General features: G+C 40.0%; 1 pseudogene; it reads right to left on the minus strand.

Annotated features, from left to right (window-relative positions):
• Positions 1-12945: 12945 nt before the first annotated feature.
• Positions 12946-18965, minus strand: LOC132664996 (ubiquitin-like-conjugating enzyme ATG3 pseudogene; annotated as a pseudogene).
• Positions 18966-25076: the final 6111 nt, after the last annotated feature.

Raw genomic sequence — 25076 nt, forward strand, 5'->3', positions numbered from 1 at the left:
GTTGTTAAAGTCAGTCTGCTGTTCTAATAAATAACTCCACAGTATAAATGGTTTCATAAAATGAAAGGTTATTTCTTACTCATGCCAGTCTATTGGATCTGGGAGGCTGGTGGGTTGCTTGTCTAGGCCATCATCCAAGCATCCAGGCTTTTCCCGTCATGAGATTTACCTTCATTCAAGTCCTCCAAGCATTCTTTCACTTCAGCTAAGAAATAAGGCTCTTTGGTGGGCCTGGAAGTAGCTCACGTCACTTCCATTCATATCCTTTGGTGAGATCCCTTAGTCACATGGCCATTCCTAACTGGAACAGATACTGGAAAAGGTAACCTAACTGAATGCCCACAAAGTAGAGGAGAACTCAGATGTGGGTGAGATCTCTGAGTTTCCACTAAGGAATAGAAACGTAGGGGCTAAATGAACAAAGAAACCATAGGAGGCTTCATTTTTTACTTTGTGGGCCTGTAATTAATTTAGTATCCCCATCTCCAAATCCAGGTGAGGTTGGCTATAAGTTTCATCTATTATGTGGATGTTCCACTTCGGACATGTAGACAACCTCCTCTCATGTGGAGACATTTTGCATTTCTGGTTTTGTCCTGTGCCTCTGGTCTTGCTTTGGCATTGTGGACAGAAAAGGAGATTAAGACAACTCTGTTTTTGCACAGCTGAGGCTCATGGTTGGCATTCTGCTAATCAGCAGACTGCTTGGAACAATCACTACACAGGCAGTTAGGGCTCCTAAATATCCAGCAGTTTGGCGATGAATATCTGAACCAGAGTCTGGAAGGGTGAGAGAGGGAGGGAGTTCATGTATTATAATCTTCAGGAGCATTTTCAATATATTCCTGTTGGTCTTAGGATGACTCAGCATCAGATGTGTGTTGCTGAGAGAAGGGAAGTCAGAAGTAGATTTTGCAGAAACTCGCTTGTACCTGGCATTGCTTCACCCTCCTGAAAAATTGCTACTTGTGACTCTAAGTTGCTCTCTCTGTGATTGCACCTCTTTCTCCTCATAGCATATTGGTGATATCTTCTCTTTTATGAAGAGCAATTTTCCTTCTTGGTAATCACCAAAGTTCGGTGTAGTCGTCTGTGAGGGCCACCATAACAAAATACCACAGACTGGGTGGCTTAAACAACAGAAATTTATTCTCACAATTCTGGAGGCTGGAAGTCCAAGATCAAGGTGTTGGCAGGTTTGGTTCTTCTTGAGGCCTCTGTCCTTGGCTTACAGATGGCTATCTTTGGTTGTGTCCTCATATGACCTTTCTTCTATGTGCAGGGATCCCTACTGTCTCTTCTTCCTGTAAGGACACCAGTCATACTAGATTAGGGTTCCACGCTTATGACCTCATTTCCCCATAACCACCTCTCTAAAGGGCTTATCTCCAAACATAATTACATGGAGGGTTAGGGATACAACATATGGATTTGGGGAATGGGGGCCACGATTCAGTCCATAACATTCAGAATATGAAAAGTTCTCAGGCAACAACACATCCTACCTTTTGGTTTCTTAAGACTCTGTAGTTTCAAATTTCCTTGAATCTTCTGACTCACAAAAAATCATGAGTGGCAATTGTGCCAAGGATTCCAGTTAGAAAAGCAGAGTTGGTAAACTGAATCTCATTATGTAAAACTTAGATGAATTTAGTTTCAGAATATTGAGCAGCGCCTAATCCATCTTGAAAAAACATTTCAAGTTTTGAACTGGGAAGTTTGGATGAATTAAGCAAGTTTTCCCCTACTCCCCCTACGCCATTCCTAAATCCCAATCCTATTCTTTTTTTCTAAATTTTTTTTAATTTATTTTTTTGAGAGAGAGACAGAGAGAGAGGGAGAGAGAGAATCCCAAGCAGGCCCACACTGTCAGCACGGAGCCTGATGTGGGACTCGAACTCATGAACTGTGAGATCATGACCCGAGCTGAAACCAAGAGTCGGACACTTAACCGACTGAACCACCCAGGTGCCCTCCTAAATCCCATTCTTAAAGCATCTCTTTGCTTCTTTTCAGTGTCGTGTTCTTCAGTGTCCTTACAACTGTGTGCTTCGCCCTGAGGCTCCCACATCCCACTATTTGCTCCTTCAAAGCCCATGCATCCTGTCTTATTCTTTCAGGTTCCAACTCTGGAAAAATGGCAGATCGCTCATCTGATAAACAGTTCAGATGACTGTGTAGGTAGGAGGTGAATATTTTTAAGGTAGAGCCACTCTTAGACTTGTATTAAGGAGATGTCTTCTGCCAACTCGAAGCCTTTATCCAGAGGAAGTGGACACTTCACTGGTAGGAACTTCATTGTTCGTGAACCTTGCAGTAACTGAAGTGGGTGAGTGAAGAAGGCTCTCAGCATATTCTTCAGTCAGTCCCTACTCCCTGAGTGCAGAAAAATCAGTCTTGCATTTTCCCTCCAAAGAGCTGACCCATGCAGCTATGTTCTTAGGAATAGACCATCCATTTCAAATGAGTACATTTCATTATGTTCTACAGGGCATGGTTTTTCACACATGCATTTTAAAAAGTCTCCTAGTTCCCCCTTCTCTTAACTCTTTCACGATCTACCTATGAATTACGAGATCTGAGAGAGTGGGAGGTGTGTTTTGTCCACCTTTGTGTCTTTAATGCCTGTTATACTATGAATACAGTTGGTCTTAGTAAATATTTGAATACATTTTTGCTTTAGGACACTTGTGTCTTTCTTTCTTTCTTTCTTTCTTTCTTTCTTTCTTTCTTTCTTTCTTTCTTTCTTTCTTTTTGAGGGAGAGTGGGCGGCAAAGACTACTTTCATTGTCACAGTTTTAAAAATGTGCAAGCCAAACAGAGAAGCGAATGATTCAGGTTTTGGAAGCAGATTTGGATTATATAAATTGGCTCGAGTGCCATATCTTTTCTCAACTCCAAGTGTCTAAACCATTAGGCTTAAACTCATGCTATTTGAGTCAGCATTCCCTTTGAATGGCATTATTATTATTGTTTATCACTGCCTCAGCTTTTACAATATGCTTGGTGCCGCAGAAGACATTAAAAAGACACAGTTCTTGCCTTGGGGCTTACACTCAGATAGGCAAACAAACAAAATGTATTTAAGAAGAGGTAGATTGATCGCAGAGATGCAATTTCCCAGGTGTTTGTATTTGTGCTTTGGGTTCGTTTGTCTTTTAACCAGCTGTGGGCTGAAGAAATCTTGAAACTTTTCAGAACAAGGACGTAAATGACAAGAGTTCAGAAGAAAACGCCGCCTTGGAGTGCAGAACACAGGGCTGAGCATCTAAACAACTCAGTTTGGGGGATCTCGGTGCTGTTGAATTGCTCTCTTCCTTGCTGTCTCTCTCAACACTGCGTACTGCCTGTGCTTCCTCACCAAAAACCAAATCATTAATTTAAAAAAATGGATCACCGGATTTTATGGCCCATTTTCAAGTATTAGAGGCCAGTTCTTTCCTATCAAATAGTGTTTCAAAATTTGACTAGTTCTCCTTAGAGACTGAGACATTTCTTTGTACAACAGTTAGGCAAACTTTTATCCCAAGGAGGAAATGTTACCCTCAAGGTTAATTTTTGAAAATTCAATTCATAAGCTGAAATGAATAAAAACATCACACTTTTCACTTTTGTTCTTTTGGTGCCTATTTCAAAAAAATTCTCTCAGGCAGTTATAGAGCAAACAAGTATGTCCATTTTGTAGATGCTGTTTAGTGTTCGTGGAAATTATTTGTGCGTGTGCGTGTAGGAAGCGTCTTCATCCTGGAACTCTAAATACTCTGTACGTCTGTTACACGCGAGATCAAATACCTGCTTTCGAGAGTGAGCCGGGGCAAAGCTTTAAATTCTACATGTAAAGTCCCCGAGGAACTCAATCTGCGTGCTTGGGAAAGCTGTAGGGATGCCGGGTTGCGCAAGGGGTGGTGATAATCCTCGCGGTGCAGGGGAGAGTCGGGTTCTGTTTCATTTGGTCGCCACGATCTCTAGGCGCATGGAGGGGTTTCTCGCCAGGGTCTCGGTACGTGAAAAAGATAGAAGCACCCGCAGCTGTGCATATTTAGACCTTGGTTTCCAAAGTTTCTGTTTAATTCCACTTTCTCATCACATGCAGGAGTGTGGTATGCCCTTCCAGATGGCCCACACAAATGCTTTGTCTTACTTCACTCACTCCTTGCATGTCAAGCATCTCTGGGACTACATACATCACCAATTAGCATCTTATATTCATTTGAAAGGAATGGTTCTGCAACATTTTATAGTTTTCTTTGATAAAATTTGCATGTGGCGATGTTCTTCTTTTATAAGAATCAAGGATGTGATTGTGGAATTTCCTCCCCATCTCCTCCCTACCCGCCCCCCCCCCCCCCAACAGTTTCCCCTATGCAGCACCATTTGATCCATATTACAGGGAAAATATCTTTGGTTTGACATTTCTGGAACCTGGTGAGACCATTTTCATAGTATTTACCAATGCACACTAGACATTGACCATGTCACCTCTCTCCAGATGGCTGGGTTCCTCTCATTTTTCAGATTCTAGGTCATGAGACCTCCTCATTGATCTACAGATTTGGCACTGACATCCTTCAGCCTTTTGCAATCATCTCCCAGCTAGACATTCCTTATCCTGAGCTTCATGATAAGCATTTAATACAGTGTGTTGGCCCTGACAGTAATGAGCCATCCTGACATATGAAAATCATGCTTAGCCAACACACCAAAGAGATGCTATACGGGGTCATATTGTCACCTAAGCGGTTACTTTTAAGTTTTCTGATGTAATCAGTTTGGCGTGTTGGTGAACAGGTAGGTGGAACACACAGAACCCTGATGGGTAGTGCCCTCTTGACATCTCCACATGAATTCCCACAGCCATTTCAAAGTTTACGTGCTCACTGTCAGTATCTCCTGAAACCGTCCCTCCCTAGTCTCCCTCATCTTAGGAAATATGTTGTTTACTCAGGTATCCGTCCAGGAGTCCCAAGTCATCAGGAGAGGCTTCATTTCTTTCATCTCTTGCTTTCCCTTCTCCCCTCCACTCCTTCGCCCAAATTTGTCATTCAGTTTTTTTTTTTTAGGTTCTACGTCCATATATCCCGGATCAATTCGATCTTTGCAACCCTAATTCCACCTCCTGCCCCAACCCCAGTTCACATCCTAGTTTCTGGAAAGCTCCTACAACCTCCAAACTGAACTCCTTCCTGTAAGTCTGATTTTCCTATGCTCCCCTTTTCACTCAAACTGTGGAGTTCTCCTTTGAAAAATTGGAGCAGGTCTCCATGCTGTTTAACCACCTGCATTTGTTTTCTGTTGTGTTTAAGACATGACACAACTCTCCCCTCCATCCCCCAAGGTCTGTAAAACTCTGCGTGTTCTGGGTCTTAAGTACCTGTCTCCAGCTCCAGCAGCTGCACTGAATCTTAGGGGGCTCATGAAACTTTTTCATTTCGCTCCCCTACTCCAGGATTTTGTACTGGCTCTGCCTCCATTCTGAGAAGATTTTTCCCTCCGGGTGCTTGGGTGACAGTCTGTTAAGCCTCTGACTCCGGCTCAGGTCATGATCGTGTAGTCTGTGGGTTTAAGCACCTTGTCAGGCTCTGTGCGGACACCTCAGAGGCTGGAGCCTGCTTCGGATTCTGTGTTTCCCTCTCTCTCTACCCCTCCCCCCACGTGCATTCTTGTCTTTCTCTCTCTCAAAAATAAATAAATGTTAAATTTTGAAAAGACTTTCCCTCTAGCTCTTCACTTACTTGGCTTCTCCTCAATCTTTAGGTCTTTTGTTTAATATCTTTTCCTCAGAAAGAAAGGGTTTCTGTGTCCACGCCTTTGGAGTAAATGTTGTTATCTGCTGGTACAGCACCCTCTTTATTTCCTTCAAAGTACTAATCATAGTCTCAAAATATTTTGGTTGTCTATTCACTTATTTGTCTGCTGTCTTCTGTTGTATGGGATGAAGTCAGTGTTCTCAAGGCCAAGTTTGTTCTTATTTAATTTATATGCCTGTTGCCTAGCACAGTGCCTGGCACATAGAAGCACATAAAACATATTTGTCGGGGTTCCTGGGTGGCTCGGTTAGCTAAATGTCAAGCTCTTGGTTTTGGGTCAGGTCATGATCTCATGGTTCGTGAGTTCAAGTCCCACATCAGGATCTGTGCTGACAGTACAGGGCCTGCTTGGGATTCTCTCTCTCCTTCTCTCTCTGCCCCTCCCCTGCTTGCTCTCTACCTCTTTCTCTCTCAAAATAAATAAATAAGCATTAAAAAAACATATTTATTGAATCAATGTTTCTAAAGAATTTTCATGAAAAGGGTTGACTGTGTGTATGTGGAATGTGGTGTGTGCGTTGTGATGGTTAAGTGAAAGGAGGTGCTATTGAGTGTATGTTTGTGTTCCCCCAAAATTCACATAATGAAACGGAATCCCCAGTGAGGTAGCCTTAGGAGGTGGGGCCTGCATGAAGTGATTAGATCATGAGAGTGGACCGTTCACGAATGGTATTAGTGCTCTTATAAAGGAAGCCCCAGAGAGCTCCCTTACCCCTTCTGCCATGTGAGGACACAGTAGAAGAAAGCATTTATGAACCAGAAAGCAGGTCCTCATAAGACTCTGAATCTGCTGGTGCCTTGATAATGGACTTCCAGCCTCCAAAACTGGGAGAAATAAATGCTGTTTATAAGCCACCCAATCCATGGTATTGTTATAACAGCCCCAATGGACCAGGAAAGGAAGGAAACATATTCTAACCAGGAGTAGGAGAGATAGGAAGGCTTGGCATCAGGGTTGCAGGAGGATAGATCAGCGGAGAGGGTCCCAGCACAAGACTGACACATGAAGCCTGGGTCAATGCAGAGATCAGGGGCCTTGGCTCACAACCCTGGCTCTTCGTTGGAGACCACTCTGAATTTCCTATGCTGATGGGCACCTAGGAAAACAGCACAATGTACTCATTCACACAGAAAAAAAAAAAAAAAAAAAAAGAGACCACAGCTCCAGGGTAAAACGGCACAGATTTTCCGAGCAGTCACATGATGTTTCTGAGGACACACTGCATTCAATGAACGGAACAAACTTCCACTTCTACAGGTAAACAGATATGTGAATACTTTTGATCAAATTCATCACCCTCATAATCTGTTATTTAATTTTATAAATAAGGAGAGAGCAAAATGAACTAAAAGAACATATTTACCAGACCAGAATAGAGAACTGAATATGGCTCCATTTTCACAGAAGAAAAACACAAAGTGAAGTTAATTAATTATCTTGGTCTAAATCACACAGCAAGTATGGGAGGCACGATATAAACCCTTATCTGTTTAGATTTAGAGCTTGAGCTTTGTTATCTCTGGGTGAGGAGGACTGCTTCTGCCCTGAATGTGTGATGGTCCACAGTGACGTTCTGGATCATACTGATTTTCAGGAAAAATATACTTTCTGATTATATACCATAGAGCATTTCATATATTTTGGGCTTTTTTTACTTGCCCATTAGATTGCAACCAACTTTAGTTCCTCATATTGGTCTCCTTGGCCCTAGTACCTAGCACAGTTTCTGCAGCTCAGCTGAAGGGAGAGGTTTGGACCTTGTCCTGAAATCTTGATCCGTGGGAGTTGTTTTTTATTTGATTATTTTAGTCTTCCATTTACATGAACTAGTTTAATAAAACAAGTGATAGTCACTCATGAGTAAATATTTTTGAAAAGAACTTGCATTGTCAAGAAGAATTTGCATTCTTAAATATGAATGATAAATAAACCTGATGGGGAGTGTCCCTAGCTAAACACAGCTAAATCAAAAGAATAGGAAGAATATGCTTACAATTCCAAAAAGAATAATCTTAATTTTAAACATTATTCAATATTAAAGGGTTAATAAAACAAAGATACACCCAGAAACTGAAAAAAAAAAAAAAAAAAGAAAGAAAGAAAAGAAAAAGCCAAAGAAGAGGGAGAAATTGATTCGCTTTTGAAGTTTTCATGGGGGAGGGGAGATTTCAAAACAGAATGTGAAGTTTTTACAAAATTCATCATTCTCATTATTCCCATTTTCAGGTAAAATGCAAACTAGATGCAAGCAGTTTTTTAAAACACTGTATTATGTGTCTCAGAGGCCAGAACTACTGAAGCAAATCAGATCTCTCATTTTAGCATGCATTTACCCATTTAAAAATTTATATTATTGACTATGTGGAATGCCGTGACTTCTAGAGAACCATTACCGCTCACAGGATAGCTTTTTATTTGGCATTGTATCAATTTGAAGCCCAGAATGTCATGATCTTAACGCAGAGAGCAGATATGCGTGGGTAGAGTGGTATGGAGAGAAAGGTAAGGTGCACACGCAAGAGGCAATTTTCAAATGTCATTGTTTCAGCCCTGAAAAGGGAACGCACACGCGGAAGGGAACGTTTTGCTCCCTGGTCTGTGCCAGGCACTTCCGCTCGCATGTCTCCCGCTTCTTGCTTCCGCGCCGCCGCCACGCTGCAGCGCGTGGAGGACCATTTGCCCCTTAAATATCACACGTAGCTCATTTGCATTATAGACTATGGGCCCAAGAGGGAAAAACACTTAATTTTATTAATAGAATGGATTTTAAATCTCTCTACAGGAGGCCACAGAACACCCCAAAGGGCTAATCTATGTTATGGAGAGATGGCAAATCGGAAAAGCCCCAGTGTGTTTCTTCCCCCCCCTCAGAAATTGTTCCCAGTGAAAGCTACCACTAGGCCGACTGGCTTTGAACATCCTCTGTGCGAACACCGCAATGGTTCTACACCTGATGTACAAATACCTAAGCCCCCGAGATTTACAATAGGAATGCTAATGCATGGCGTAAGCCCCACTGAAACAGACAGAGCCGGGATAATAATTTTGTAACCTCGTGTTGACATAACCCACCAGCTTGCTGAAGAGCCCCTTCATGTAGAGGAAACACAGAAACTATAATGATTTTCAGATACAGTTGACAAGAGACCATTTAGTAAACTTTTATTTTTTTTTAACTAACAGTATGCGAGGATGTTGTATTCTAGGCTGCTACTAATAATCTCATCAGAATGCAAAAGCAGCGACTGTGTTATAAAACCAATGATCTGTTATATTCTGCAAGAATTTACAAAAGCCTAATGTCATTTACTACACCATGAGAACCATACTTGGATAAAAAAAAAAAAAAATAAAACGCAACAGAATTCAAAAACTGATTACAGCTGACGAAAAAATAAACTGTTTGCAAATGCAACGTTTTAAAGGTAAAACAGACCAGAGTGAAAGACATGAAGCCCCGTGACGACTTCAGAAGGGGAGAAATTGGTGTTGGGGAACGTATGAACGGGATTCGTCACTTAGGGCCCTTTTGGAATCAAGGCATCCGTTCAAGTCCAGGCTTCTCCGGTCCATGGTTACTGCTGAGTGTGTGTGGCCAGCTCAAGCTGCAGGAAACTTGCAGTCTCAAAAGAGTTGTCTTTTTTTTTTTTTTTTTTTTTTTTTTCTCAAAGCATTCTTGACAAAAGCATATCTCTAAGCGGTCTTAAATATACAAATTAAATGATTTTTAAAAGGGAAGACTTTTCTTTGGGGACATGTGGAATAAAGTCAACTGAAAAGTCAGTGGCAGAGGTCTGTTAGGATCTCTACGTAGCTGGGACTCAGATGGTCTCTTCTTTCTCTCAGCTGGGACCCTATGATGGGTGGGAGAGCGGAGGCAGGCTTCTCTCAGACCATATGCTTGCTGCTCTTAAAGGTTTCATGGATTTAATTCTGGCAGTTAATTTTTAATGGCGTTTTAATTTTATAAGGAAATAAATGTGTTTAAAAATTCTTTCTTTTGAGGCCCAAACCAATTCTTTTGCATTTTATTCATGATGAAAAAAAAAAAAACAAAAAAACAGCTTTCTGAAGGATGATGTCTACCTTTCTTTCTATCTCTATTGCTGTCTATAGCACTACATCTATCTATCCACCTCTAATTTTTCCATCTATCCATCCAGAGACAAAGGGAGGGAGAGAGACCCTTAAGTGCTTGGAAGTGCTATAATCTTTGGAAGAAATTGATTCTCTCCTTTTCCAACTAAGTCCTTTGGAAACATTTTTATTTCCAGGATGGAAGTAGTAGAATGTGAGAAATACAGGGTTCTTAATATTAAAAAGCATTTTTTCGGTTATGCTAGGCAGCTTCCAGCAGATTCCTTTCAGGAAATGTATTCTTGGATGTCCTTGAAGAAACACTGGGTCTTGCAAACTTGCAGGGAGTCATTTTGAAGTGTTGACTTAGGTGCCTGTAAGACATCTGGTAATAATGAAGATGGAGCTTTTAATGCTTTGGGGTTTTATGAATGAGTTATAGTACAGTCACTGATGGATCATTAAAGTATATCTCTACAGGAGGAGGCGTCTGTATTTTTTGACTGCTGGGAAGTTGCACATAGTGATAGGTGTCCAGAAAGAAATCGGGATTGGCTGTTCATGAGATCAACTAGTTTGAGAATCAAATGAATTTGATGTTAGATTTCAGGAGAGTTGCTCACCACGGACATGGAGAAGTGTTTCATAAAGGAGGCAGGACTGTTTACTGAGCCTGAATCCTGCAGGGCAATAGTTAAATGTGTGAACCATCTCATGCCTTCACTCCTGCTGTGATTTTTCTTCCTGAATGACTGGAGGAAATCACTCTTTGGTAACTTTCCATTCGTACACAAGAGCAGCCCCAATGCTTCCCCTTCTTTGTGAATATCTCTGATCTGCAGTTGTCTTTTATGTGACCACAGCGCCATATACGTAGTTATCTTAGTATCTCTTATTAACTATCTTACAGGGGTGTGTGTGTGAATGTATTTATTTATTGGTTTACTCTACCAGAGTATGAGCTCCTCAAAAAATGCTATCTTCCATTTACAGCACATAGCTGAGGTTTGGGCACGTAATAGGTATCTAATAAATGTTTGGAACTGAATAATTGCAAGAGGATTTAAGTAAAATCAAACTTCCAGGAAAAGTTAGAAAATGATACCTACAATTTAATAAATTTGGACTATTGATCACTTACATAGAATTAGAGGATTCTTAAACAATGAGAAGCATTTAGATTTTAAAACATATTTAAAAGTAAATATTTTTTTATATTCCAAAAAATTCTATGGTGTGAGATCTGAAGAACAGGTCCCTTTCTCAGTTTAATAAACAATTAGGAAATCTGACATTGGAAGGAAAGTGTTTCATTTACTGTCCTTAAGAGATACCACTTACATTTAAAATTATTGGTCTTTTTTGAGAACTGATAGGGAGTTTGAAAAGGGTGGTCTAAATAGACTCAGTAATTTCTTTATTCAACAAATTTGTACAGAGCACCTGCTATGTGCCCAGTTCTACGTTAGACACTGAGGGTTCAGGGATGAACCAGACTGACTTGGCTCCTGCACTCCTGGATGTAGACCATAATGAGTGAGGTGGGCTTCAAACAAAAGGATTTCTAAACATCATGTCACTACAGCTGTGGTAAGTATTACAACTGACAAGTTCAGGTACTTGACAGTATTCAAGAGGAGAATCTGACCTAGAGAGAGGATACCTTCACTGAAGAACCGATAATTAAACAGAAACTAGAAAGATGGTGAGGGTGGGGAGGACAGGGAATTTAGAAGAAGGGTGGCATAAGGAAGGGTATGGGCAGAGGGAAAAGCAGCAAACGTGCATATGAACTTGGTACATTTGAAGAAGGCAAAGGCGGAGCGGGGCAATGAGGCTCCAATGCAGTGAGGGAGGGGAAGCAAGACATAAGGTGCGATAAGAAGTTGGGCAGGAATCAGTGCTTTCGAGGGATCAGTGGCCATGAGAGAGATGTGACAGTGGATGAGGCCAGGGGTAACATATCCCATGCCAATGCATCTCCAAGAGAAGTTTCCTCCCTTCCTTCCACTAGAAAGCCACCCCACTCCCTCAAACTTACCCCTTTATATATAAAAAACCCAGAGGTGCTAGTCATAGGATGGTTTATTCTTAAAAAGTAGCATTCATGGGAGGTTTAAGAAGAGAAATGACATTCAAGTTTGAGTTTGAACAGCTTGGCAAAGGGCCAAGTTCAGTGTAGAAAGAAAAGAAAGAGGCATGGATGGTTCACACGGGTATCGTTGATAGTGGAAATGAGTAGAGGGAAATTGATAAATTAGAGACACATTTTAAAAGAATAATCAGCAAATAGGGCGCATGAGGGGTAGGGAGTTGTCAAGAATGACTGCAAGATTTCTGTCACATGCGTATGAGTGGATATTTGGCCATTGTTGCAGTAGAAACACTTGAGGAGGAATAGTTTGGCAAGGAAACATGATAAGTGCAGATTTTGGAACTGTGGTGTTTGAGGAAGCTGTGAAACATCCAAATAGAGATATAAAGAGGAACTGGATATAAAATTATAAGAATCAGAACAGAAATCAACATGGAAACAAAAACTTAGGGATGATGGGCTTATAGAGGAAATGTGGGCTATTAATAAAAATTAGAGTAATAAAGAGCTTCTCTGGATCATAATATAGATCATGGGAGAGAAAGAACAATATTAGATGTTCTCTAAGAAATGAAAAAAGAAAGGTTTTTTTTGGTTTGTTTTTATATATTACCATGTAGTCACATGTTTTGGATTTTTGCTATGTATTGTTGGCTACATTTTAATGACAGTTATTATATGTTTTGCATTGTACTAGTGCTGGCAAGTATGAGACTTTCTCCATTATTCTGGAGGTCAGCAATACAGAAATTATTAGAAGATTATCAAAGACATTCTTAAATTGTTTAACACAGATCATCAGTGAAATAGCCGTTTGGTGGAACTCTTAAAATTTAATGCATAAACACATAAGTCCCTTTATTAGAGACATTGTACATATTGGTGAATATGGTCAATGGTCACATCTATGCATTAATTCTTTAAAAAATAGAATGAATAATTAGGATAGACCCTATGCTCTCTCCTTACATTGTGAAGGGTCTTGTGTAGCCATATTCTGTTGGAATGACAGACTGTACAAATTTCAAGAGAATAAGAAAATGTGTATGAACACCAAGTTCTCCCCTCCTGCAACGGTCTTAACGATTTCCTCATTGCCTCAGTATGCCTGCACGGGTGAACTGAACACATAGGAGGTGGTGGGAGATGAGGCTGATTTTCAATGGTCACTGTTTTCTTCACCTGATGCTGAGTGATGTCTTCACACATGTGTTCGACTGTTAAAGGCTACCTTTGCTCATCATAGCTGAACAACCATAGTCATGGTGTCTGGTCGTAAGTTCGGGTTGGCAGCATCAGTTTTGGTTTCACAAGCTAATTCTACTATTTTCCTTGTGTCTAGGGAAGCTTCATCTGTTTCCCACAATCCACTTTCTTCCCATTCTTCCATATCTGAAGCTTCTCCTTCATCTTCCTCTTCCTCCTCTTCAATCCTACTGAGCGATCTTGAAGTTCTATGCTGTCCTTGCTTTCCAATGTAATCTCCTTAACTGCTTCAGTAATTCCTGCAATACCTGTGTTATGACATGTAGCTACCCATCCCCCATCACCATCATCTTCTTCAATGATAGCTTCCAAGTCAGGTGAATATTCCATCTATTTGCACCGCTTGTATTGTAGCATGGCACATTTTTGGTGACCCCAAAATTGTTTGCCTGTTGGTAGGTATGCCTTCACTTTCAACTCTTCCCCTGTAGCCCATTACCGTGTTGGACAGTGGTGGGCTAAGTGCTCTCCAGCTTGCCACAAACTCTTCTGGGTTGATAGCACCTGTTCCCCCAAACTTTGATTCCTTGAGGACCGGAGTCAGGTACTCAGCCACTTCCCATGCCTTTCTGAAATAGCCACTCAGAAAAGTCAGAGAAGTGTCATGGTTTGTATTTCTATATATGTGTATATATACACATACATACGCACATTCGTATCACTCAAATCATGTTATCATTTTATAGATACTGATAATGAAGTTCAGAGAGGTTAAGTGATGTCACATAGCTAACAAGTGGCTGAAGACAGACTTGAAATCTCCACACTCAGAGTTCTTTCTACGCTACTATGAATTGCCATAGCCAACATTAACAAATCCCTGTGCCCTTTAAATAAGTACTTTCATCCTTATGACAACTCTGTGAGCTTAGCAGATCCACTACATAGTGGCAGCAGTACATAAAGTGGAGCCTTCTGACTCCTAGTTGCATCCCATGCTCTAGGGGAATATCCTGAGTTCATGCAGACCTAGTCTCAGATTTGCACTGAAACTCTGCATGATAGGCGTGGAGCTAATGAGTAAGGAAGTGCCATTCACAAGGTGGGTTGTGATGACGGTGGGAAAACAACCAGCGGGATCTGGGCCAAAATAATTAGTATAGAATACATCAGAATGACGGCCACCTTCTAAGGGCTTGACCTTTTGAGGTTATGTGCCTAAATGAAACTCATCTCATTTCTTCCCTTGGGTTGAATTTTAGGAGCACAAGAAATGAGGGTGTTCATTAAATGTATGATTTAAGGTACTTGCAATAGAAGAAGGGGGGGGCAGAGGAAAAGGGCACAAACAATATTCAAGTTTCAGGAACTTGGAAACGTAAGAATGTAGGGCAAATGAGAGAATAATAATGATGGTATTTATGGTGGTGATGATAGGAGGGAAAGAGGAGGACCCAGTAAATTTACAGGTACATTTCTGCTTTAAACTGTCTGCTCATTTTTGACCTAGAAGTTTCCTTCTGGTAGTTAAGATGAATTTAAAGTATTAGCCTTTGGTTTCTACAATGTACATGGTTGGCCCCATGTGACTGTGGGTGTTAGACTCACTATGATGAGAACAGGGCCATGGTACCCCTCATACTCTATTCCCCAAAGGAAAGCAGGTCTGGCTGTCTTCCACCGGAAAACATATCCTTCACAGAATGAGTTCATTTTAGCTGTCAGCTATGGAGTATCTAAGAATCTCTGTATGCATGCAACATTGCCAGCAAGATGCCCACCCACCTCCACTGGGGATAAGAATCCCCAGTGGGGGAAAAAGGCTGCTTCCAAGTGAGTGAAGCAGCTGTTGTTTTACACAGAAATGTCAAAAGTACAAGCAAATTTTTCATCACCAATTGGCGGTGTCATGGCCAATGAAATACTTTGTGGTTTTTATGTGGTTTGGGGAGAAGCAACTGGTTTTGTGAGATTTCAGTTATAGATAAAAACTATATATCTGGAAAGTAAACCCTTGGTTTGAATTCATTTCACTGTTAAGGATAGGATTTGAATCTGAGATATGGTAGGTGGGATTAAATCAGTCACATCACACATCGTTGAGATGTTAAAAATTACTTTGTTATCTTTTAGTTACATTTTTTTTAGTAGTTAAATGAGTATGAATATGTTAAATGCATATAAAAATGTGTAGAATTCTGTCATATTGCCATTTCCCAAAATTAGTCGCTAAATATAAGGACATTAAGTTTTCCAAATGCAAGGAAATATCAACTATATGCCAGTGTTTATATTGACTTTCCGTTTATTCATATGTTTATTCCCCATCCACCTGCAGTCTATTCTTTCATCTATGCATCTATCCATCATCTAATAGCTATTGATTAAGCCCGTCTGTAGCTGAAACACTGTGTTAGACATTATAGGACACTGAAAGCCATATAACTTCTATTTCCTGTCTTCTAGAAGCTTCAAATTATTTGACAATTCATTCATGACATGAGGAAGAGTGAGTCACTTTATCATTGTACCAACTGCCTTTAAAGAATAAGGAAAATTAAACAAAAGCTGTCTCCCACCAGCCCAGCAAGGTACAGATACCAAGTCTCACCATGGATGCAGGGCCAACCTTTAAACCCCCTTTAAGACAGGCTCTGTTTATGCCCTTGGTAAGTGACAATAAAATGTATATGAGCTTAGACTGACATATAAGAACTGTATAAAGACTGCAAGTTGGCTGTTATTTAAGAGTATGAGAAAACAGGTGAGAGCTCAGTGTAAAGCAATATGTAAAGACATATGATGCCTTTATGAACTGCACTAAGCATCTTTGGCATTTGCCCGGGTCTGCCTGACTATGGGACAGAAGGCAACAAAGTAGCTCAGTAGTTGTCTTGGCTCATTTGGGCTGTTGTCACAGAAGTACTGTAGACTGGGTGACTTCAACAACAAGCATTTATTTCTCACAGTTCTGGAGGCTGGGAAGTCCAAGATCAAAGTGCCAGCAAATTCAGTGTCTGGTAAGAGTTTCCTTCTGTGTTTATGGATTCCTGTGTCCTCACATAGTGGAATGGATGAGAGAGCTCTTTGAGGCCTCTTCTATTTGGGCACTAATCTCATTAATGAGGGCTCTACCTGCAAAACTTAAGCATCTCCCAAAGGCTTCACCTCCTAATACCATTACACTGGGGGTTAGTTTTCAACTTTTGAGTTAGGAGACATTCAGTTTATAATGGTAGTTAACATGTGTCATTATAAGTAAATTATTAAAAACTTTTCTTGAAATTGTACCAGCAGTTGGGATATTTTGAGTTGGAAGCTTCTTCAGTGATGATCTACCTCAACACCCCATTTTGCAGATAAGGAAACAGAGGTCAAATAGATCATTTAACTGGCTGGGAGAGGACCCCCCCCCCCCCCCACCGCCAACCCAGGTCTTCAAACTTCAGGTGAGAGCTCTTTGATTCTGCCTCTTACAAAGTTTTTATGTGAGCTGTTTCACTGCCAACAGCCAATAACTGGACCACTTTTAGCTTAAGGTGAGACAGATGAATCTTGTTTTAAAAGTTATCCTTCTGCATTGTTTTCCTTTCTCTACCCTCCTCAATCTCCTTTCCAGTTTCTTTTTGCTTCCCAAATGGGGCATCTACTATCTTCCTATCAATTTCCATTGCAAAAGTTCTTTTAGTCCCCGTTTAACCATCAACATGTTTTTTTTTTAACCCAAGTAACAGTTCTGATAGGATTCACAGGTTACCCTGGGGTAAAGCAACAGCAATGTTTGGCTACTGGAAGGTTGAATCTTGGGTTTGTCTTCTATCAATTACATGTGTAAAATGGCTGTATATTTTACTTAGTCTACTGCAGCCCTTGGGTTCAGCATGTGTGCCACAAACACCAATGATAGCACATCAGATCTGCCAGAGTTCTAGGGAAATGCTTCCATTCAATTCCATACATTACCCAAAGCACCGACCCCTGGGTCACATAAACCCGCACTCTTAACACTGTGCACACACAGACACAGAGGTTTAGGCCTGTCTCTCCCCTTTTGCTCTTTCACCACCCTGCCGTGGTTCTGGCATCCCCATATATGTATTTCCTGCTTTTCTGCCTACTCTATCCAAGGACCAGAACCAACAGGAAGTTATTTTCCCAAATTAATACATAAAGATGCCACAAGATCTTTCCATAACACGACCTTTATTTTTCTTCCTTAAAAACAAAAAAAGGTGGAGTTTTTAATAGCTCCTTTAGGTTTATTTTCCCTGTATTCTTAATTATATTAAAGACTCATATTCCTTCCCTGAGTGTTCATTTAGAAAGAAGGTTTTGTAGGGGCGCCTGGGTGGCGCAGTCGGTTAAGCGTCCGACTTCAGCCAGGTCACGATCTCGCGGTCCGTGAGTTCGAGCCCCGCGTCAGGCTCTGGGCTGATGGCTCGGAGCCTGGAGCCTGTTTCCGATTCTGTGTCTCCCTCTCTCTCTGCCCCTCCCCCGTTCATGCTCTGTCTCTCTCTGTCCCAAAAATAAATAAAAAACGTTGAAAAAAAAAAAAAAAAAAGAAAGAAGGTTTTGTAATAGTCACATTTAATTTATCAGGGTGCAATAATTTGTGTTTCCCAATCATCTTGCCGACTTTGGTTCATTATACTATTGTTTCACATGAGTAAGTTAGCAAAGTTTGGATTGATTGACTCTAATTAACTAAAACTGGTTCCAGGCTGTGCATCTATTGTCATGGTAGCTAGCCGCAAAGCCCTAAACTGTGCAGCAATAGTGATATAAGGTAATATTGATTTGAAAACTGTGGATAATATGTAACCTTGGGCTTATCACTGTTTGGGAGACAAAAAAAAAAAAAAAGGATGGGGAAAGGAGAGGTACTAGGACAAGTTGCAAGTTGTAAGGGCCCTTGGGAGTGTAAGTGGAATTTTCAGTGGTTTCACTTCTTTTATTGTTTTCCCTGTCCAGAGATAATCACAGATGTGTTGAATTACAGACAAATTCGAAGTCAGCAGTTGGAAGACTAAGGATTTCATGGTTTTTGAAACTGTGAAGATATGAAATACACTTGCTGAGAAACTGTCCAAGATCCACTTAAAGATTATGAAGAGACCTCCTACTTTGTAGAGGAAATCTTTCTATACATTACTCATCAAAAAAGTACAACTGTTTGAAATTTATTCTTTTCTCTGTTGCTGAATTTTTATAGTCAATAATGGTCTTTGTCGGAGAAACAATTGTTTTTAGACAGTGGGGAACTGGAAAAATGATTGCATGCTATGGCCTGTAAACATGAACAAATATCACCCTTGCTCTCTAGCGGTGGACAGAGATCAAATTAAAGAAAGTAGAGTAGAATGCCGTGGCTGAGATTCACCAGTGAATTTCCAGGTTTCCTATGAAGCATGCTTATAGCTTCTGTTGCTTCTGTCTTAAAATTAGGACCTTCTTCCATCTGATTGCTGTTGCTCACTTTTTCATTTCTATATTCTCCATTTTAAAAGCTCTGGGACCCCAGTTTTCCCTGACATCCTTATTAACTGAACAGCCTACCCCCTTCAATCATCCATTTCTTACCAAGTTCAACAGAACAGTCTTCATGTCCTGACAGACAGAAGAAGTGGAAGTTTAACTCCTGAAATACAGAGGCTTGTCTAAGAAGTTTTCTGTCACAGTGGAGAAAATACTGGAAGTTTTCCAGTTTATCCAGCTGTTTGTTTCCTTTATCTGCACTGTGCTGCAGTCTGTTTGGAAACTGAGGATAGGCTACTTTCATGTCAGTACCTTCTTCATTTGATCGTTTGAGTTTCTTTTAATGGTTTGTGGCCATTGTGATTATGTGAGAAAGGGCAAACTTCTAAATGTCACAGTGAAAGAAGCCTATATTTGTGAGGGTTTTCCAAAGAAACAGAACCAATAGGAGGTGAGAGAGTGTGTATGTATGGAGAGAAAAAGAGAAAGAGAGAGAGAGATTTTAAGAAATTGACTCAAGTGATTATGGAGGCTGCCAGAATCAGCAGAGTGGGTCATTGGACTGGAGAACAGGGAAAGTTGACATTATGGTTTAAGTCCAAAGGCTTCGGCAGCAGAATTCTCTCTTGCTTCGGGGAGGTCAGTCTTTTGTTCTAATCAGGTCTTCAACTGATTGATTGAGGCCCACCTACACTATGGAGGGTAATCTGCTTTACTCAAAGTCCACCAACTTAAATCTTATCCAAAAACACTCTCACAGAAACATCCAGAATAATGTTTGGCCAAATATCTGCATAGGGTAGTCCAGTCAAGTTGATACAGGAAGAGTGAACATTATCCAGAGTAATGTTTGGCCAAATATTGGCACCCAGTGGCCTGGCCAAGTTGACACAGATATGCCATGGAGCCCAAGGCTCACATAAAGGCACAGGCTAAGAAGCACTTGGGTGGCTCAGTTGGTTAAGTATCTAGTTCTTGATTTCAGCCCAAGTCATGATCTCACAGTTGTGGGAGACAACAGCTGAGCAGAATGTGGAGCCTGCTTGGGATTCTCTCTCTCCCTCTCTCTCTGCCCCTACGCCACTCATATGTACTCTTTCTCTCTCTCTTTCAAAATAAATAAACAAACATTTTTTTTAAGGCATGGGCTGAGGAACCACAGAAGAAAAAGATGGGGAAGGAGAATGACACAACTTTGTTCTGAAAAGAGAAACAGGAAAGCACATGGCTACTGATTCCTTACAGGGTCACAAATCCTTACAGATTTTGAAGTATTTCAAATGATCACCACACAAACATGGTACATATAAGACACAAACCTGTCTTTCTTCTTGAATGCCTTAGTAGCAAGGTGTCCTCACACCCTTTTGTTTTTATGTGCAAGTAGGGGTCATAGTAGTTTTGAAGCAGTGGATACCACAGGCAATACGGTGGAATGACAGTAAAGACCCTGCCCAGGCTCCTTCCTCTAACCCAGTTGACTGCACACATTTGTCCCAGAGAATCTTTGCCTTGCCTTTTTTTCTAGAACTCAAAACAGTAGTCCAAAATGTCTCTGCCATATTTACAATTTTCTGCCCCCTGAGCACCAGTTCCAAGTGAGTCACTTCTTACCAAATGGAAAGCAGATGTAATATCTCTTGCAGGTAAAATAATTTGTTTTAACATCTTTAATAATAAAACAATAAGTTTTGTTTATACTTGTTAATAAAACAATAAGTATTGTTTACTGCCCAGTGCTGAGGAAAATTCAAAGGAAGAATCAAACAAAGGCTTTACCTGTAAGAGCTTAGAATTTTTTTTGGCGGGGGAGGGGGAGGGACCAAGTCTAATACATAGCAAATAACAGAATACAAGTTATTAGTGGGAGGGGAGTCTTCAGACAAGAAACTCTGTCATAGTTCATAGATGGTGGGCATGAATATGAGAGGGAATGGCCACCCCTCTGGGTTGCTCTATTTGAATATATTCTGCAAATTGAAGGACATTGTTTAGACTGATTAAAAATTAGCTCATTCTTATTAAAATCACTCCAGTTTCTCTCAATGATTGTATGTTTTTCTAGTGTCTTTTATTCAGTTTAGTAGTCAAATTTATTAAAACTGTATGGAAACACCTAAGGATGAATTTTTGATAAGAGGTAATTTGGAGAATTTGCCTATAAAGTGGAATACATTTCTAAACTTGTAAACTCTTAGTTTATCTTCTGAAGAATCATCCTTCCCAAGGATTGTAACTATCATTACTTAGATGAATCTCTAGTATCAGTTTTTATCAGTATTCTCCTCACACTTTTTCACTTACAGAAAAAAATAGACTGTGTTTGGAAATTATATTGGATAAACTCCACCTTCCTAATAATTTCTGGAAATCTGCAATCATTCTGGGCCACCTGAGATGGCAAATTGATCTCAATAGCCTCAATGTATTCAATTCCTACTCAGGATAGTGGCAGAAACTGTTTTAAGGAGACTGATTCTGAGCTGAAGGGCAAGAATGTTTACTGAGAAGCCTGGGTCCTCACAGTAGGTAAAAAGTAATAGGGAAGATACCAAGATCATCGCTGAACTACTCCAAGGTTGAACCTGAAAAAAAAAAAATGCCCTAAATGTCACTTCTGAAGGGCAAATAAAATTTCAGTACTAGGGAATTAGAGCATAAGATGGGACTATGACGGGATGGGATGAACATGAGCAAAGGTCAAGGAGAGTAGCTCAGAACTAAGATTTTGAATGGAGATTGTGTACTGGTGTGTTCTTTTCACATGGCTTGCAATTTATACTAAAAGGGTGGGCAAAACAGCTTAACCAGGATGCAGTTGCAAAGTGGGATGCAGCACCAAACCTCACTCTTCTAGTGACAGATGTCTGACCAAAAACGTCTTGTAATTTTGTTTCTTTATCTGAAAGATGACACATCACATCTGAGATGACACAAAATAGGTCCGCTGATTCTCACTAAAATCAGAGAATATAGGAGAGGCAATGACCTTAATGCTGTGCTAAATCAAAGAATGGCCCACAGACCAGCAGCGTCTGGATCAACAGGGAACTTACTGGAAATGTACAATCTCAGGCCCCACCCCAGATCTACTGCATTAGAACCTGTGGATATTCAGTTTCCCAGGTGATTTGTGTGCACATTAAAATAAGAAACACAAACATTCTACCTTCTATACTACCACTCACAGATAGTGTTTGGTTACAGACCCACAAGTAAGAGTTCACAATTAAAAAAAATTTTTTTTTAATGTTTATTTATTTGAGGGGGAGAGAGACAGAGCACAAGCAGGGGTGGGGTGGAGAGAGAGGGTGAGACACAGAATCTGAAGCAGGCTTCAGGTTCTGAGCTGTCAGCACAGAGCCTGACGTGGGGTTTGAACCCACAAACTGTGAGATCATGACCTGAGCTGAAGTCAGACACTCAACCGACTAAGCCACCCAGGTGTCCCTAGAGTTCACAATTTTTAAAATCAGTGTTTGCTGATAAATTCTTCTTTAGCTTTTAGAACCTAGCACAATAGTAGAAAAATTATATTTGGCCCATAAATATTGAATGAATGAATGAATGAATGAATGAATGTTTCACCTTGAATTGGAAGTGTTTTTCCATAAATTATTTGAACTAGCTAGAGAATAAATCAATCTGTTTTCTACAGTAAGTCCAAAAATTAAATCAAAAGACTTTTTGTTCCATATAGGCTTCTATTTCCTAGACTAAATATGTCCAGTTCCTTCAACTGTTTCTCAGTGTCAAGGTGTGTATAAGTTCCTCGCCATCTTTGGTATCTTTTTCTGGCCACATGTTGGATTCCAGGTGTTCCAAATAGAACATGTGATCTAGGAGTAAACCTGTCCCTAGATGTGGTCTGAGTAGCACACAGTACAAGGAATGCAAACTGATGACATTCCTCTGTTTCTGCGCTGGGCTTTTCTAATTTAGCAAATTGGTTGTCACATCACTAAAAATAGGAAGTTTGAACTTGGGCTCCCTTTTTTTGTCTGAGATTATTTTGCTTACCACAAATGAAGGCCACAGAAGCTAAATATATGTCTACTTGAATGATGACTTTATAGCAATAAAATGAGCCCACAGGGGCTAATGACTCTGTAATCAGCTTTTTCAACCACTTTTTATATTGGGCATAATTTTCTCTCTCTCTCTCTCAGAAATTCTACATCATTTATCACTACACTAACATGAGTAAAAGGGGAAAGGCATGAGCTGAGAGATTAGAGGCCACTGCCTGTCTGATATTAAATCATAATCGTAAATTTGCCTGGAGGAGACTTTGATTTTGGATACCAGTATAGTGGACTCTTATGTTCTTTTTTAGTTCAGAATTCTCACTTTGACAATGGTTTAAGAAATTAGGTTTTAAAAGAACTTTTTTTTTTTTAGTTAAAAAATAACCAACAGTATACTAACATGGTTAACAGTATACCAACTCAGGACCATTTTTAAAGTTCCCTTTATTGGTCTCTACCACCTCCTGGTTGCTATCAGAGGAAAGGTATCAAATCCCTACAGTTGATCTGCTTGAAATCTGGTCTTTGGTAAATTTGAGGTCAGACACTTTTCTGAGGGAGTATTATCAACATTTTGGTGTCCTTGTGCCCCAGACACCATTTGAGCTATATTTTCTTTTATGCCTGTTTATATCAGCTTATTTAGACACTCCTTCCACAGCTTGAAGATCAACCTGTTGCATTGGTAGCATTCCTTTTCTGGAGCTGATTGCTCTTAGGCCTGGTGCAAAGCCTATTTGTAATGAATATCCTCTGCTTATTCCTTGAGACCCTCTCTCCACCCTTCTCCTCCCCACTCTCTGCTTTGGTAGGCTGATCTGTACAGATTACATCAATGGGCTTCCATGCCTTCTCCCTCTCCTTTAGGTCTGGAGGTGGCAACAGCTCCACTACTATTGGCCCAGGATTTCTGCACCATCCTTTGTTTCTGCTATAGCTTACTCATGTCTTTGTAATCGGTGCTTGTATATAAGCCCTCCTTGAATTGCTCTAATTTGATAGTACCATCTGTTTCTTTGTCCCTTTATCCTGGATGATGACAGGACTGACCCATTCATTCATTCTGTCACTTTGTTGTTATGTTAGTTACTTACTCGCTTATGTAGCAAACACTTATACATTATCTATTATTTGCCAAATATTCTGTTAAATTTCTTTACAGCTCATGGTCTACCAAGGTCAGTAAATTTGAGATAAAAGTTAACTCTTGAATTTCTCATCTTAGTTGCTCCATGTCTTATTGGCATACAGCCTGTAATTAGGAGACAGTTACTACCAATCGTCTCAAGATAAAGTATGCTACTCCTGAGACACTGAATAAGAGTCTCTTTTCATATCAAGCCAGTCTTTTTTTGATTTACTTAGGTCAAAGTACAAGTAACAAATATTATTGTTTTAAATCAAAAGACTCATACAAACAAGAGAAAAGAATTGTTCTGTTGGTGCCAATACCTACAGTTGTCCAATCACACCTAGCCTCCAATTTTCTCATGATGCCTAGATCTGGTCTTTGGCTAGTAACTTGCTGTCCAAGGCTTCTTATAAAGGCCACCTTGGAGTACTTCCCAACAAAAGGTTTTCTTTGTATTCATAGATTTTTTTTTAATTTGGTTGTAGTCACCAGCCAAAGGGTAAGAGGTTTGCATTCCTTAGATCTGTCCTGCATGCGTGTTTTAAGAAGAATCCTTCTCTATTTGGATAAAGGCATAGTAAAGTTTACTCTCAAGGATAGAAGGATAGGATCCTTTCATTTGGGCTCTTGTGACATTATAACATGGCTTTATGGCAGTGATGATGGAAAAGGATTTAGTTTGTAGTAAAGCCATCTTTGGCTGGATTAATAAAAGTTAAATGACAAGACTAAAGGATGTGAAAGTCCTACTGTTCAATAAAGTGATAAGAAAATGTTGCTAAGCTGTGTTCTACTCAGAGTCCCATTTTTAAGAAGGAGTGTAGAAGTTTGTCACTTTTCAAGATAAAGAGCATAAAAGTCAGGTTCTGGAGAGCATATCATATGAGAAACATGTAAAAGAAAAGGAGATCACAAAATAACTCCTTTTAAACATGGAGGATAGGATATTTATGGCTCCAAAAATCAGAATACTGTGGGTGTATGTTTTTTCCCTTTAAAATGGAGAGGTTACTTCCCAATTCATTTTATGAGGTCAGAATTAGCCTGCACCCTATCAAAGATATTGCAAGGAAATAAAATGATAGCCCAATATTCTTCATGAGCACAGGTGCAAAAATTCTAAATAACATTTAAACAAATAAAATCCAACTATATATGTGTGTGTATATACATATATGTATGTATATGTATACATATACATACATATGTATGTACATATGTATGTACATATGTATATGTATACATATACATATAT

Source organism: Panthera onca, chromosome D3, assembly GCF_046562875.1.
Source record: "Panthera onca isolate mPanOnc1 chromosome D3, mPanOnc1 haplotype 2, whole genome shotgun sequence".
In the NCBI taxonomy this organism is placed as follows: Eukaryota; Metazoa; Chordata; class Mammalia; order Carnivora; family Felidae; genus Panthera; species Panthera onca.